Source organism: Psammomys obesus, unplaced genomic scaffold (assembly GCF_907164565.1).
Source record: "Psammomys obesus unplaced genomic scaffold, mPsaObe1.curated_primary_1811, whole genome shotgun sequence".
Taxonomy (NCBI): Eukaryota; Metazoa; Chordata; class Mammalia; order Rodentia; family Muridae; genus Psammomys; species Psammomys obesus.
In genome coordinates, this window is record NW_026596064.1 from 21,266,577 (window position 1) to 21,276,255 (window position 9,679).

General features: G+C 35.9%; 1 protein-coding gene across 9 annotated transcripts in view; it reads left to right on the forward strand.

Annotated features, from left to right (window-relative positions):
- Zbtb20 (zinc finger and BTB domain containing 20) overlaps window positions 1-9,679 on the forward strand; it is a 767,676-nt gene that overhangs the window by 141,900 nt on the left and 616,097 nt on the right. The window contains exon 1 of one of the 9 annotated variants that reach the window (XM_055624793.1): window positions 7,224-7,261. The exons of 7 other annotated variants lie outside the window; for them this stretch is intronic. The gene's annotated coding sequence lies outside the window, so the exon portion shown is untranslated. Of the gene's footprint in view, window positions 1-7,223; window positions 7,262-7,784; window positions 7,863-9,679 lie in introns of those variants that run through there. One more of the 9 variants, XM_055624794.1, reaches the window with a different exon arrangement.

Genomic DNA, 9,679 nt, shown 5'->3' on the forward strand with positions numbered 1-9,679 from the left:
GTCACTTAAAATAGACAAAATTGGAGGGAAGATTCTCCTGTTGTTGAGTCCAAATTTCCTTGGCTTGTATTTCTGTCTTTCACTTGGAAGACATCAACTCAACTTGTCATCTAAGAGAGCTCATTCCATATATCTCTTTGTTGTCATTGTTACATACACAGTTTCTGTCTAAAAGGCAGTCTAAAGTTCAAAGCAATTTACATCTTCTTAAGTGTTCCTGATTCCCCAGTACAGATTTTTGAACTGTGGGAGCAGAGAATGTTTCATTTATAATTTTGAATTCTTTTTAGATATTACATATGTTTTTAGGGGACTCTTGTTAAATGTGGATAACTGAGGTGAGTGAGAAGAGTCTACACATTCAAAGTTATATCTGTGAGTGATAGTTTTCCTTTTCAGGGAAGTAAAGAAATGTGCCTGCAACTTGCAAATCTCTAGTGTAGTTTATATGTGTGTGTGTATACATATGTGTATTTATATGTATATGTGTGTATATGTACTTAGAGTTTTGGTTTCGTTAAAAACCCAGTTATGTTATGTGAATATGTTTTGGTTTTAATCCAGGGGTGGGATAGAGGCTGCTCCACAGCAGGTGATTATGGTTTGCCTCATGCACTAGCAGTGTGTGATCTCTGCTAGCTGCAGATGGCTTAATTCTAGGGGCTCTGGAGAGGAAGTACATGCAAGAGCCTAGAGAAGGATGGGAACTCTACAAAGAACAAGAAGAAAAAGAGGGGGAGGAGGAGCAAGAGGAAAAAGAAGGAAGAGAAGAAAGGAAGAAAGGAATCGAGGAAAGAAAGAAGAAGGAATGAGGAAGAAGGAAGGAGAAGAAAGAAGAGGAGGATGAGAAGGAGGCAGAAGAGGAGGAGGAGGAGGAGGAGGAGGAGGAGGAGGAGGAGGAGGAGGAGGAGGAGGAGGAGGAGGAAAGTGGCAGTGGTTGTGGTGGCTATTGCTCAACTCTGCTGCTCCTGGTTGCTCTTGTTGCAGTTTGCAAGTGTTCCTGAACAAAGAAGAAAAAAATGGAAGATGTCCTGACAGAAAACCCTATGTCCCTAATCAACAGGAAGTAGTCTAAAGAGACCTACTCTCTTCCCCTCTAACCTTCTCTTTCTCCTACTTAGTGTTTGGGGGTTGGAAGGGAGGTAGCTATAAGAACCCAATAAAGTAGCATAAAGAAATATGCCAGCATGTATATGTATGTGCTTATTTATATCTCCTATGACCTAATTTAAGGGCACTTGCATTGTATGTTTGTATATATTTTCAGTGACAAATCCATCCTTTTGTTTACGTAAAAGCATTCATTTGTGTTTTTTTGCTACACACACACACACACACACACATATGCTATATGTATCATACATATAACCTGCTAATTTATATGCTTCAAAAATATAATTTAGTCATAGGCTGCTAATGTTTTAAATTCCTGTTTCTCAGTGTGTGTGTGTGTGTGTGTGTGTGTGTGTGTGTGTGTGGGTGCGTGCGTGCACACACACGCACATGCACATGTGCATGCCTACACTTTTCAGTAAACATGTGCTAATGATGAAAGTTCTAAAGATTTATCTTGGAAAGGAAGTTATACAATTTTCAAAATTTTTATATTAATTACAGTTTATTCACTTTGTATCCCAGCTGTAGTCCCCTCCCTCATTCCCTCCTAATCCCAACCTCCCTCCTTCATCTCCTCCCATGTTCCTCTCTGAGTCCACTGATAGGGGAGGTCCTCTTCCCCTTCCATCTGACCCTAGCTTATCAGGTTTCATCAGGACTGTCTGCATTGTCCTCCTCTGTGGCCTGGCAAGGCTGTTCCCCCCTTAGGGGGAGGTGGTCAAAGAGCCAGCCACTGAGGTCATGTCAGAGACAGTCCCTGTTCCCATTATGAGGGAACTTACTTGGATACTGAACTGCTATGGGCTACATCTGTGCCTAGGGTTCTAGGTTATACCCATGAATGATCCTTGTTCGGAGTATCAGTCTCAGAAAAGACCCCTGTGCCCAGATTTTTTGGTTCTGTTGCTCTCCTTGTGGAGCTCCTATCCTCTCTATGTCTTACTATCTCCCCCTACTTTCATAAGATTCCTTGCATTCTGCCCAAAGTTTAGTTATGAATCTCATCTGCTTTGATACACTGCTGGGTAGTCTTTCAGAGGCTCTCTGTGGTAGGCTCCTGCTCTGTTTCCTGTTTTCTCATTCTTCCAGTGTCCATCCTGTTTGTCCTTCTGAGTGAGAATTGATCATCTTCTCCAGGGTCCTCCTTTTTGATTAGCTTGTTCAGGTGTACAGATTTTTGTAGGTTTATCTTATATTATATGTCTAGTATACACTTATAAGTGAGTATATGTCTGCTTCTGGGATACCTCACTCAGGATGATCTTTTCTACATCCCATCATTTGCCTGCAAATTTCATGATACAATTTAAATGTCTTTAAAACTTTAAAAAATGTACTCCTGAATTGTGTATTGAAAAGCAGATTCAGTGTGAATATAGTCAACAATAAATGAGTCCATTTTTAGTACATTTGTGGGTAGTGACATGCATGGACTCCATTAATAGCGATGGATGCTGTGTTCTTTTCATCTCACTTTGCTAATGAATTTGTGCTGGGAAGATTTAATTGTCAGAATGAATATTTAGGGTACTATGCATATTTTCTATAAAGAGTTATAAAGCTTGGCGGACAAGCTCTCTCTAGGGGACACATAGATTCATCTTCTCCTTGGGTATGAAGTGAGCTAGTTATCTTTGTGTATGGGTTCATATTTTCTACCATCTCCAACATATATGTGGTCATCTAAAAGCACTACTGAATCTGTAGCAGTAAGAGCTCTTGTTAAGTCTTGCAATGAATGGGTGCCTACCTCAAAAGGAAACTAGATCATCGCTCCGTATCCATAGCTTCCTATTAAGAAATGAAACAACAACAGAGAAGTAATTTAAGACATAGTGAAGTGCTCAGGCAGCCACAAATAATTACAATTGAAACACAAATTTCATAAAACTATATTTGCCCTAAGTATGATACACATAGATAATCTCTATTTTCTTTTAATTGTTTTAGTTCCATCTTATTCTGGCTTATTCTTTCTTATTATAGCATATCTTTTCTTTTTCCTTTGTATGTAGCAGCTAGGAATAGAGTGGTATAGGCAGAACACTAAGGAATGAACTTCTTTCTTTGTCTTTAAAGTGTCCATCAGTCTTCACTTAAGAGTGTTGATAGTATGACCTCCTGAAGTTTTCGAAACAGTTTTATAGCTCTTTAAATATGCTGGTGAGAACAAAAGAGATAATTTCTGGAGCTGCCTCTGGTTTGATTAGGTTCTGTCTGTACTTAAGCAAAGTTCCTGAATTTCCTACATGACAAAAAAGGATCCCCCCCCCAAGAACTGTAGACACATGTGTTAGTGGCCCAGGCATAAACCCCAACTCCTCTTTGTCCTTTATTTTTATGACAGCAAAGGGAGACAAATAGCAAACTCACATCCAATTTACTTGTAGTATAGATCTGCCGTTGTGGTGCATGTTAGGAACCAGGAGTGTTATATCAGAATGAACAAGGACTGCAAAATTGACAAAGAAACACTGTATGATATTTGTGTGAAAAAGAGTCACTCCTAAACTTTAGGGTAGAAATTTAGCATAGTGGACATCCTCCTTGTTCAAGGTTAGTTGAAACACATGCAGAATCAAATTATCTTCATGTTTTGGGATTGTGGCCAATTTATGATGGTGGTAAAAACGTCATGAAGATTCTTGGCTTATCAGAATTGTCAGAATACTAGATTAGTTAATAGTTTTAAGAGGTATAGTTGCCGATGGCAAGCCTACCGCTGAATTGTAATTTTCTAATGTTGTTCAACTCTTTGGGTCTGAAATGACTATGGCAGTTAAGTCTATATCAATTGCTCATCTGAGGGAGAGAAAGGTTAATTTGGACAAAAACTTCCCTGGTAATTTCAGGATGTCTTCCTGGTTTAGGTCCATTCTTGTTAGATTCCTGATATGTTCTATTAATATCTAAGTCATCAGAAGACCTGTTGAACAGGTTCTACCATAAAGAGATGAACAGAGAACTAGGGATTTTCTGCTTGTCATCAGATTTTTTCATGTGTTATTGTTTGGAGTTTTTGACCAGTTGTGTGAATGAAAGGGCAGCATTTAGCTTCATCTCTTCTCTTTTTGGTTTTGTTTCAGTCATATTTATAAAATGCCGAGTATTGACTTGAAAACTTACATCTGGAAGATGAGATCACTACAGTAATATCCTAAGCCTGAGTTTCATTAGCATCATTGTGCATTTTTGCAGTATGGCCTGTACTTAGGTAATCCTTGGTCTTCATTTCTAGTGCTGGATACATTTAGTACTAAATCATGTATATATATATATATATATATATATATATATATATATATATATATATATGAGTCTCTCTCTCTATATATAGTGTATATATATATCTTCTGTCTATAATGTAAAATTAAGTATTTGACACTAGACTTTAAGATGGACCTAACTAATCATTAGACCAAATACATTGTAAAATGTGCTTTTACATATTACAATTTGAAAACTTCCCACTCTGATTAGTCTACCTATAGGAATAAGATACTTCCCTTATAAACTAAATACAATAAAATACTTCTTCCACTTACAATTCTTTGTCAGGTTTTTTTTAAACAATAACAGAAGAGCTATCAGACCAAAGTCAGTCATACAATTGAGAAATGAATATGTGTATAAGTATATGTGTGTGTGTGTTTCTTTGGTTACAGTTTTTTTTTTGTTTGTTTGGTTGGTTGGTTTGATTTTTGTTTTTGTTTTTTAACATGGTTTTATTTTTATTTTCTTGGTTTTGGAAATTATATTGAAATTTTTTTTGAGAAATAACTTAAACTTGGGTGGATAGGGAAGGGTAGAGGTTCTGGAGCGTCTTGGGGGATTGAGGAATATGATCAAGATATATATGAATTTGAAAGTTGTTCTAAAGAGTGAAAAACATAATAAAAGTAAAAAAATAAAATAAGTTTTTCATCTTTAAGTTGAAAAATAAAGAAAAAGAATGAATTAATTTTAAAATAATTTATATAGCTACTTACTTCCCACCCTATTGATTTCATAAGAAAATGCTAGTCATTATGTATAGAATATTTTCACTTATCAAAATACAACTTTCTTACTTTAAACTATTTTCCCAGATAAAAGTCACCTACATTTTTATATAGGATTCTAAAGGATTGATAAATGGGTTTTAAAAAACAAATGCTTAAAGAAAATAATTCAACTTTATTTTCCTGAGAACTACTTGTGTTATATAAATGCTTAAACAAAGGAGCAAACCTGTAAAGAGCTCTTTGCGCTGGCACTTGAGAACAACAGAGCCTCCTCACTGGAAAGAGTCATTTTACATTTACATATGATCTTTCACACAGCCCTCTGCCTCCACAGCTATAGGTTGTACTTGATGCAGTTAATCTTCATCCCCACCAAAACTGTGCTTATCCCTGTTAACATTTCACTAACCAGACTCATATTTATCTAAAATTTGGGGGAATGCAGTCTATTAAAATAAGTGTTGTTTCTTTTGCAAATAGCCACATGCCTTTTAATAAGTAATTATTTAGTTTATCCAAGTCCTCACTGATTTCCTTTCTACTGTTTGTATTAATGTGAAAGAAGCATTATGTCATCAGTTTTAATGATGAATTTTCTGCTTTTTTTCTTTTTGTGCTTCAAGTGTTTTGAAATTCTATTGTTAAGGACATTTTTATATATAATTGTTACTTTCTATTCACCAATTAACTTTATAAATCATACAGTTTTCTTTTCTGTCTGTATATCTAGTGATACTCACTTTGAAATGTTTTGTCAAAAATTAACATAGCATATCAGCTTTGATTAGAAATTTCTGGGAGCATTTATGCTTCTACATCTATTACTTCTGTACTTGGAGACTCAACTAGCTACATACAGACAAGACAACAATAACAAAGGCGTTGCGGCTTACCAGGCCATGTAAAGCCAGTTTCTAGTCATAATCTCTTAAATGGTAGGGTAGAACACAAAGTGTGTTTTAAGCCAGCTAGGGCTACATAGTGAGAGCTTCTTTCAAAATAAAAACAAAGCAAAATGAATGTTCAATATTGAATATTTACAAACATTTAGGTTGTATTACATATTACAAATGATGTAGAGACCATCTAAAATATCTGGACTATGAATAGAGAATATGAGAATTCTGTGCCATTTTATATAAGAGACATGAGGTTTTATGAATTTTTGTTTCCAGGAGAGGTTCTGGAAGCAGTCCTCTGCAGATAAAAAGTGACAGCTAACCTTTCCACACTTTTTCTTTTAAACGGTCTATACCGTTATATTTGATGAAACGTTTTAAGGTATGTAGAACTGGTTCAAGTCTTCACCTCTTCTTACAGTTGCTGTCTTTAAGATTTATGTTAGATAATTTATCTTTTTGTTCTTATTAACTTTCTAATTATGTATACTTGCTTATGACTTATTTGTTTATTGTGTTTTCTTTAATTTTTGATTAATTATTAAATTCATAAAGTGATGGGTGTTATTTTGTTTTCTTATGCACATGTCCTTTTAGTACATTCTTACCTCCTTGCCTTAATGTCTTTCCAGTTCCATTCCTATACTTTCAAGTCATTCTTGTTCCCACAAGTTGTCCTTTCTTTTTACTTGATGTCATATGAATTTTATTACTCTTCCATTGCCCACTTCCATCGTCCTGTAAGGTCTCTTCTTCTTTTACATTTCTGTTTCTACTTTCATGAGTCCCACACAGAGACACATACGCACACAATACACTAAAATCTAGATGGTACATATGAGAGAAAGCATATAGTGTCTGAGTCTAGCTTATTTGTTTAATTTGTTTAATGAAAAAGAACAGTATAGATGATAAGGAAAAAGAACATTTGAGTAGAAAAAAGAAAAGGAAAAAATGGATAAAAATTATTTCCTAGTAATGAGAAAGTTTAAAAGCAAAATTTGTTAGGTGTAAGAAAGGCAATAAAAACAGTAGGAAGGGTTAAAAGGGATGGGATAAAATCAGCATGCTAAAGTCCAGTCCAGAGGCAAACGAAAGTGAAACATGGAGCAGAACAAGAAGTTAGACGCTGGCCATGGGGGTACATGCTTTTCATTGCCGAAATAGAAGGCAGGCGGACCTCCGCAAACTGAGAGCCAAGCTGAGCTACAAAGTGTGTTCCAGGCCAACAAGGACTACATAGTAAGAGGTTCTTTCAAAAATAAAAAAGTAGCATAAACAGAATTTTCAATAATAAATGTATATAAGAATTAGAATTATGCATGAATGTTAATAAAAATGAGTGAGATAGGCTAAGGTAAAATTCTACCAATTCTAATCTGGGAAGGCTCACACAGGACTCAGACTCCGCAGGACATAGTGTTTGCAGTGCCCAAAGTTCTAGCTGGCTGGGGTGTATATGTCATGTTTTTTGAGTCTCTAGCAAGCATCCACATCATGAGGTCTATTCAGACAAATGACTTATCTTTACATTTTAAAGATTCAATGTCAGTCAGTTTCTGAACGGAGATCTTTCAGAATACTTAGGTCTATAGTCATGAAGGACTGATAGAAAGCTCCAGAAGTTGACCTACTTACTGGCCGCAAGCTCAGGCCTATCAAACTCCAGTGTGATTCTAATTGGATGATCTCAGGCCTGCCCCCCCCCCCCATCCCAGTGCCTTAGTGCAGAGGTATGCAGTAAGCTGCCTAAGCTAAGTTGCCTGCAGCTTTCACCTTTTCAGCTTGACCATCCTTCTCACTGTCTACAACTACCTCCCAGGGACTTGTTGAGGCTGTCACAGTTGAGTATGGCAATCTAACTTGATTTTTTTTCAGAATCCTAGGGTAGCTTTGTTTTAAATAATAATAGTCTTCTTAAGGAAACACCTGGCCACTTCCCACCCTTACAGAGAATGACAAAATGGGGCTCTTCTCTGCTTTCCACTTCTCTACCAGAAAATTCATTGTTTCAGTAAAACCTGCGAATGGATTGAGGCTTGTGAGGGCTGTGAGGCTCAGGTAGGACTGTGGCTTTTTTGATGCCTGTGCTTCTTGGTTTGTTTACCTGTTGGACAGGACAGGGCTTCTTCCCTTTCCTGACCAGGAGCCAGGAGGCTAAAGGCATGTTTGGTTTGGCTTATTTTGGTGCACCAGCAGTTGTTTTCTTGGCCCTTCTCAGCTGCTCTATCACTTCATTGTGATTTCTAAATGTCTTCTTTTTTGTTTGCATTAGAGTCAGTTCTTACAGTTTTTACTGAGTCACACAGTGGCAGCTTCTCATCCACCATTTTAAAGAGAAGCCACTCTGTTCACTTTTGGCCCTGTTTGTTCTATTTGAAATATTTCCAACATTCTACTTAAATTTAGATATTATGCTGTCGACTGATCTGTTAGTATGGTTTTCCTTAGGGACATCTCTGAAATTTTTAACTATTATGCTGTTGACTGATCTGTTAGTATGGTTTTTCCTTAGGGATTTCTCTAAACTTTGTTACATAAATATCTGAAGTCTTATAGCCCTCTCAAAATTCATGTTACATTGCTGTTAATAGACCATGCACACTGCCATCATTTGCATTCTTTTGCTTCCTGCTCTTTGGTATACTTTCGATACATGTGTGTATATGTTTGTCTACATATATTAACAGTACCATAAGATAATGTGATAATTGTAACTTTAAGTTTTCAAACATTTCAAAGAACCTGAGACGACAAGAAGTACTTCTTATGCACACTTAAACTGATTACTTTCTGTTTGTCTAATGAAACAATTCAGTGAAACTAAGCTTTCTTCTTGTGTCATTTTCCTTCTAGGAGAACACTCCTTTAAGCTGATCTTCAGAGCAGGCATTACAGCAACAAACTTTTTTAATTCTTCAGCTGACAATGTCTTTATTTTGCTTCATTCGATGTAAATAGTTTTAATAGATATTGAATTTTGTATGTTGACAGTTCTTTACTCTCAGCATTTTAAAAAAATATATAGTTTTTTTTCTGATTTCTATGCTTTCTGCTGAAGACTCCATGTTTGTATGTATTTGTGTTCTCCTGAAAATACTATGTTATTTTCTCTGACTGTTTTAAAACTGTTCTTCACTCTCTCTAGCTTCTAGCACTTAAATCATTATTAATATTATTGTTATTTACAAATTAGTCACATTGTATCCTAGTTGTAGCCCCTCTGTCATCCTCATCTTCTCTCAGTTCCACCCTCCCTCACTCTTTCTTCTGTACCCTTCTTACCTAGTCCACTAATAGGGGAAGTCCTCCTTCCCTACTGTCTGACCCTAGCCTATCAGGTCACATCAGGAATCCCTGGATCCTCTTCCTCTGTTGACTCGCTTAGCTTTTAGCTTAACTTTTAATATATCTGGAAAACAACTATTTTTGTTTTGACTCTTGTGAAAGTTTGTGTCACTATTTTTTTTTTTTTTCAGCATTGCACATTTACTGATGATCTATAAGACTTTTTGGTTTTGTCTTATAAGATTTTCTGCACCACTTTTAGGGCTTTTTTTCTTCCTCTTATTCATAATGATCAGTTTCAACTGGTCTTTCTGAGTTTTCTTTATTTATTTATTTATTTATTTATTTATTTATTTATTTATTTATTTATTT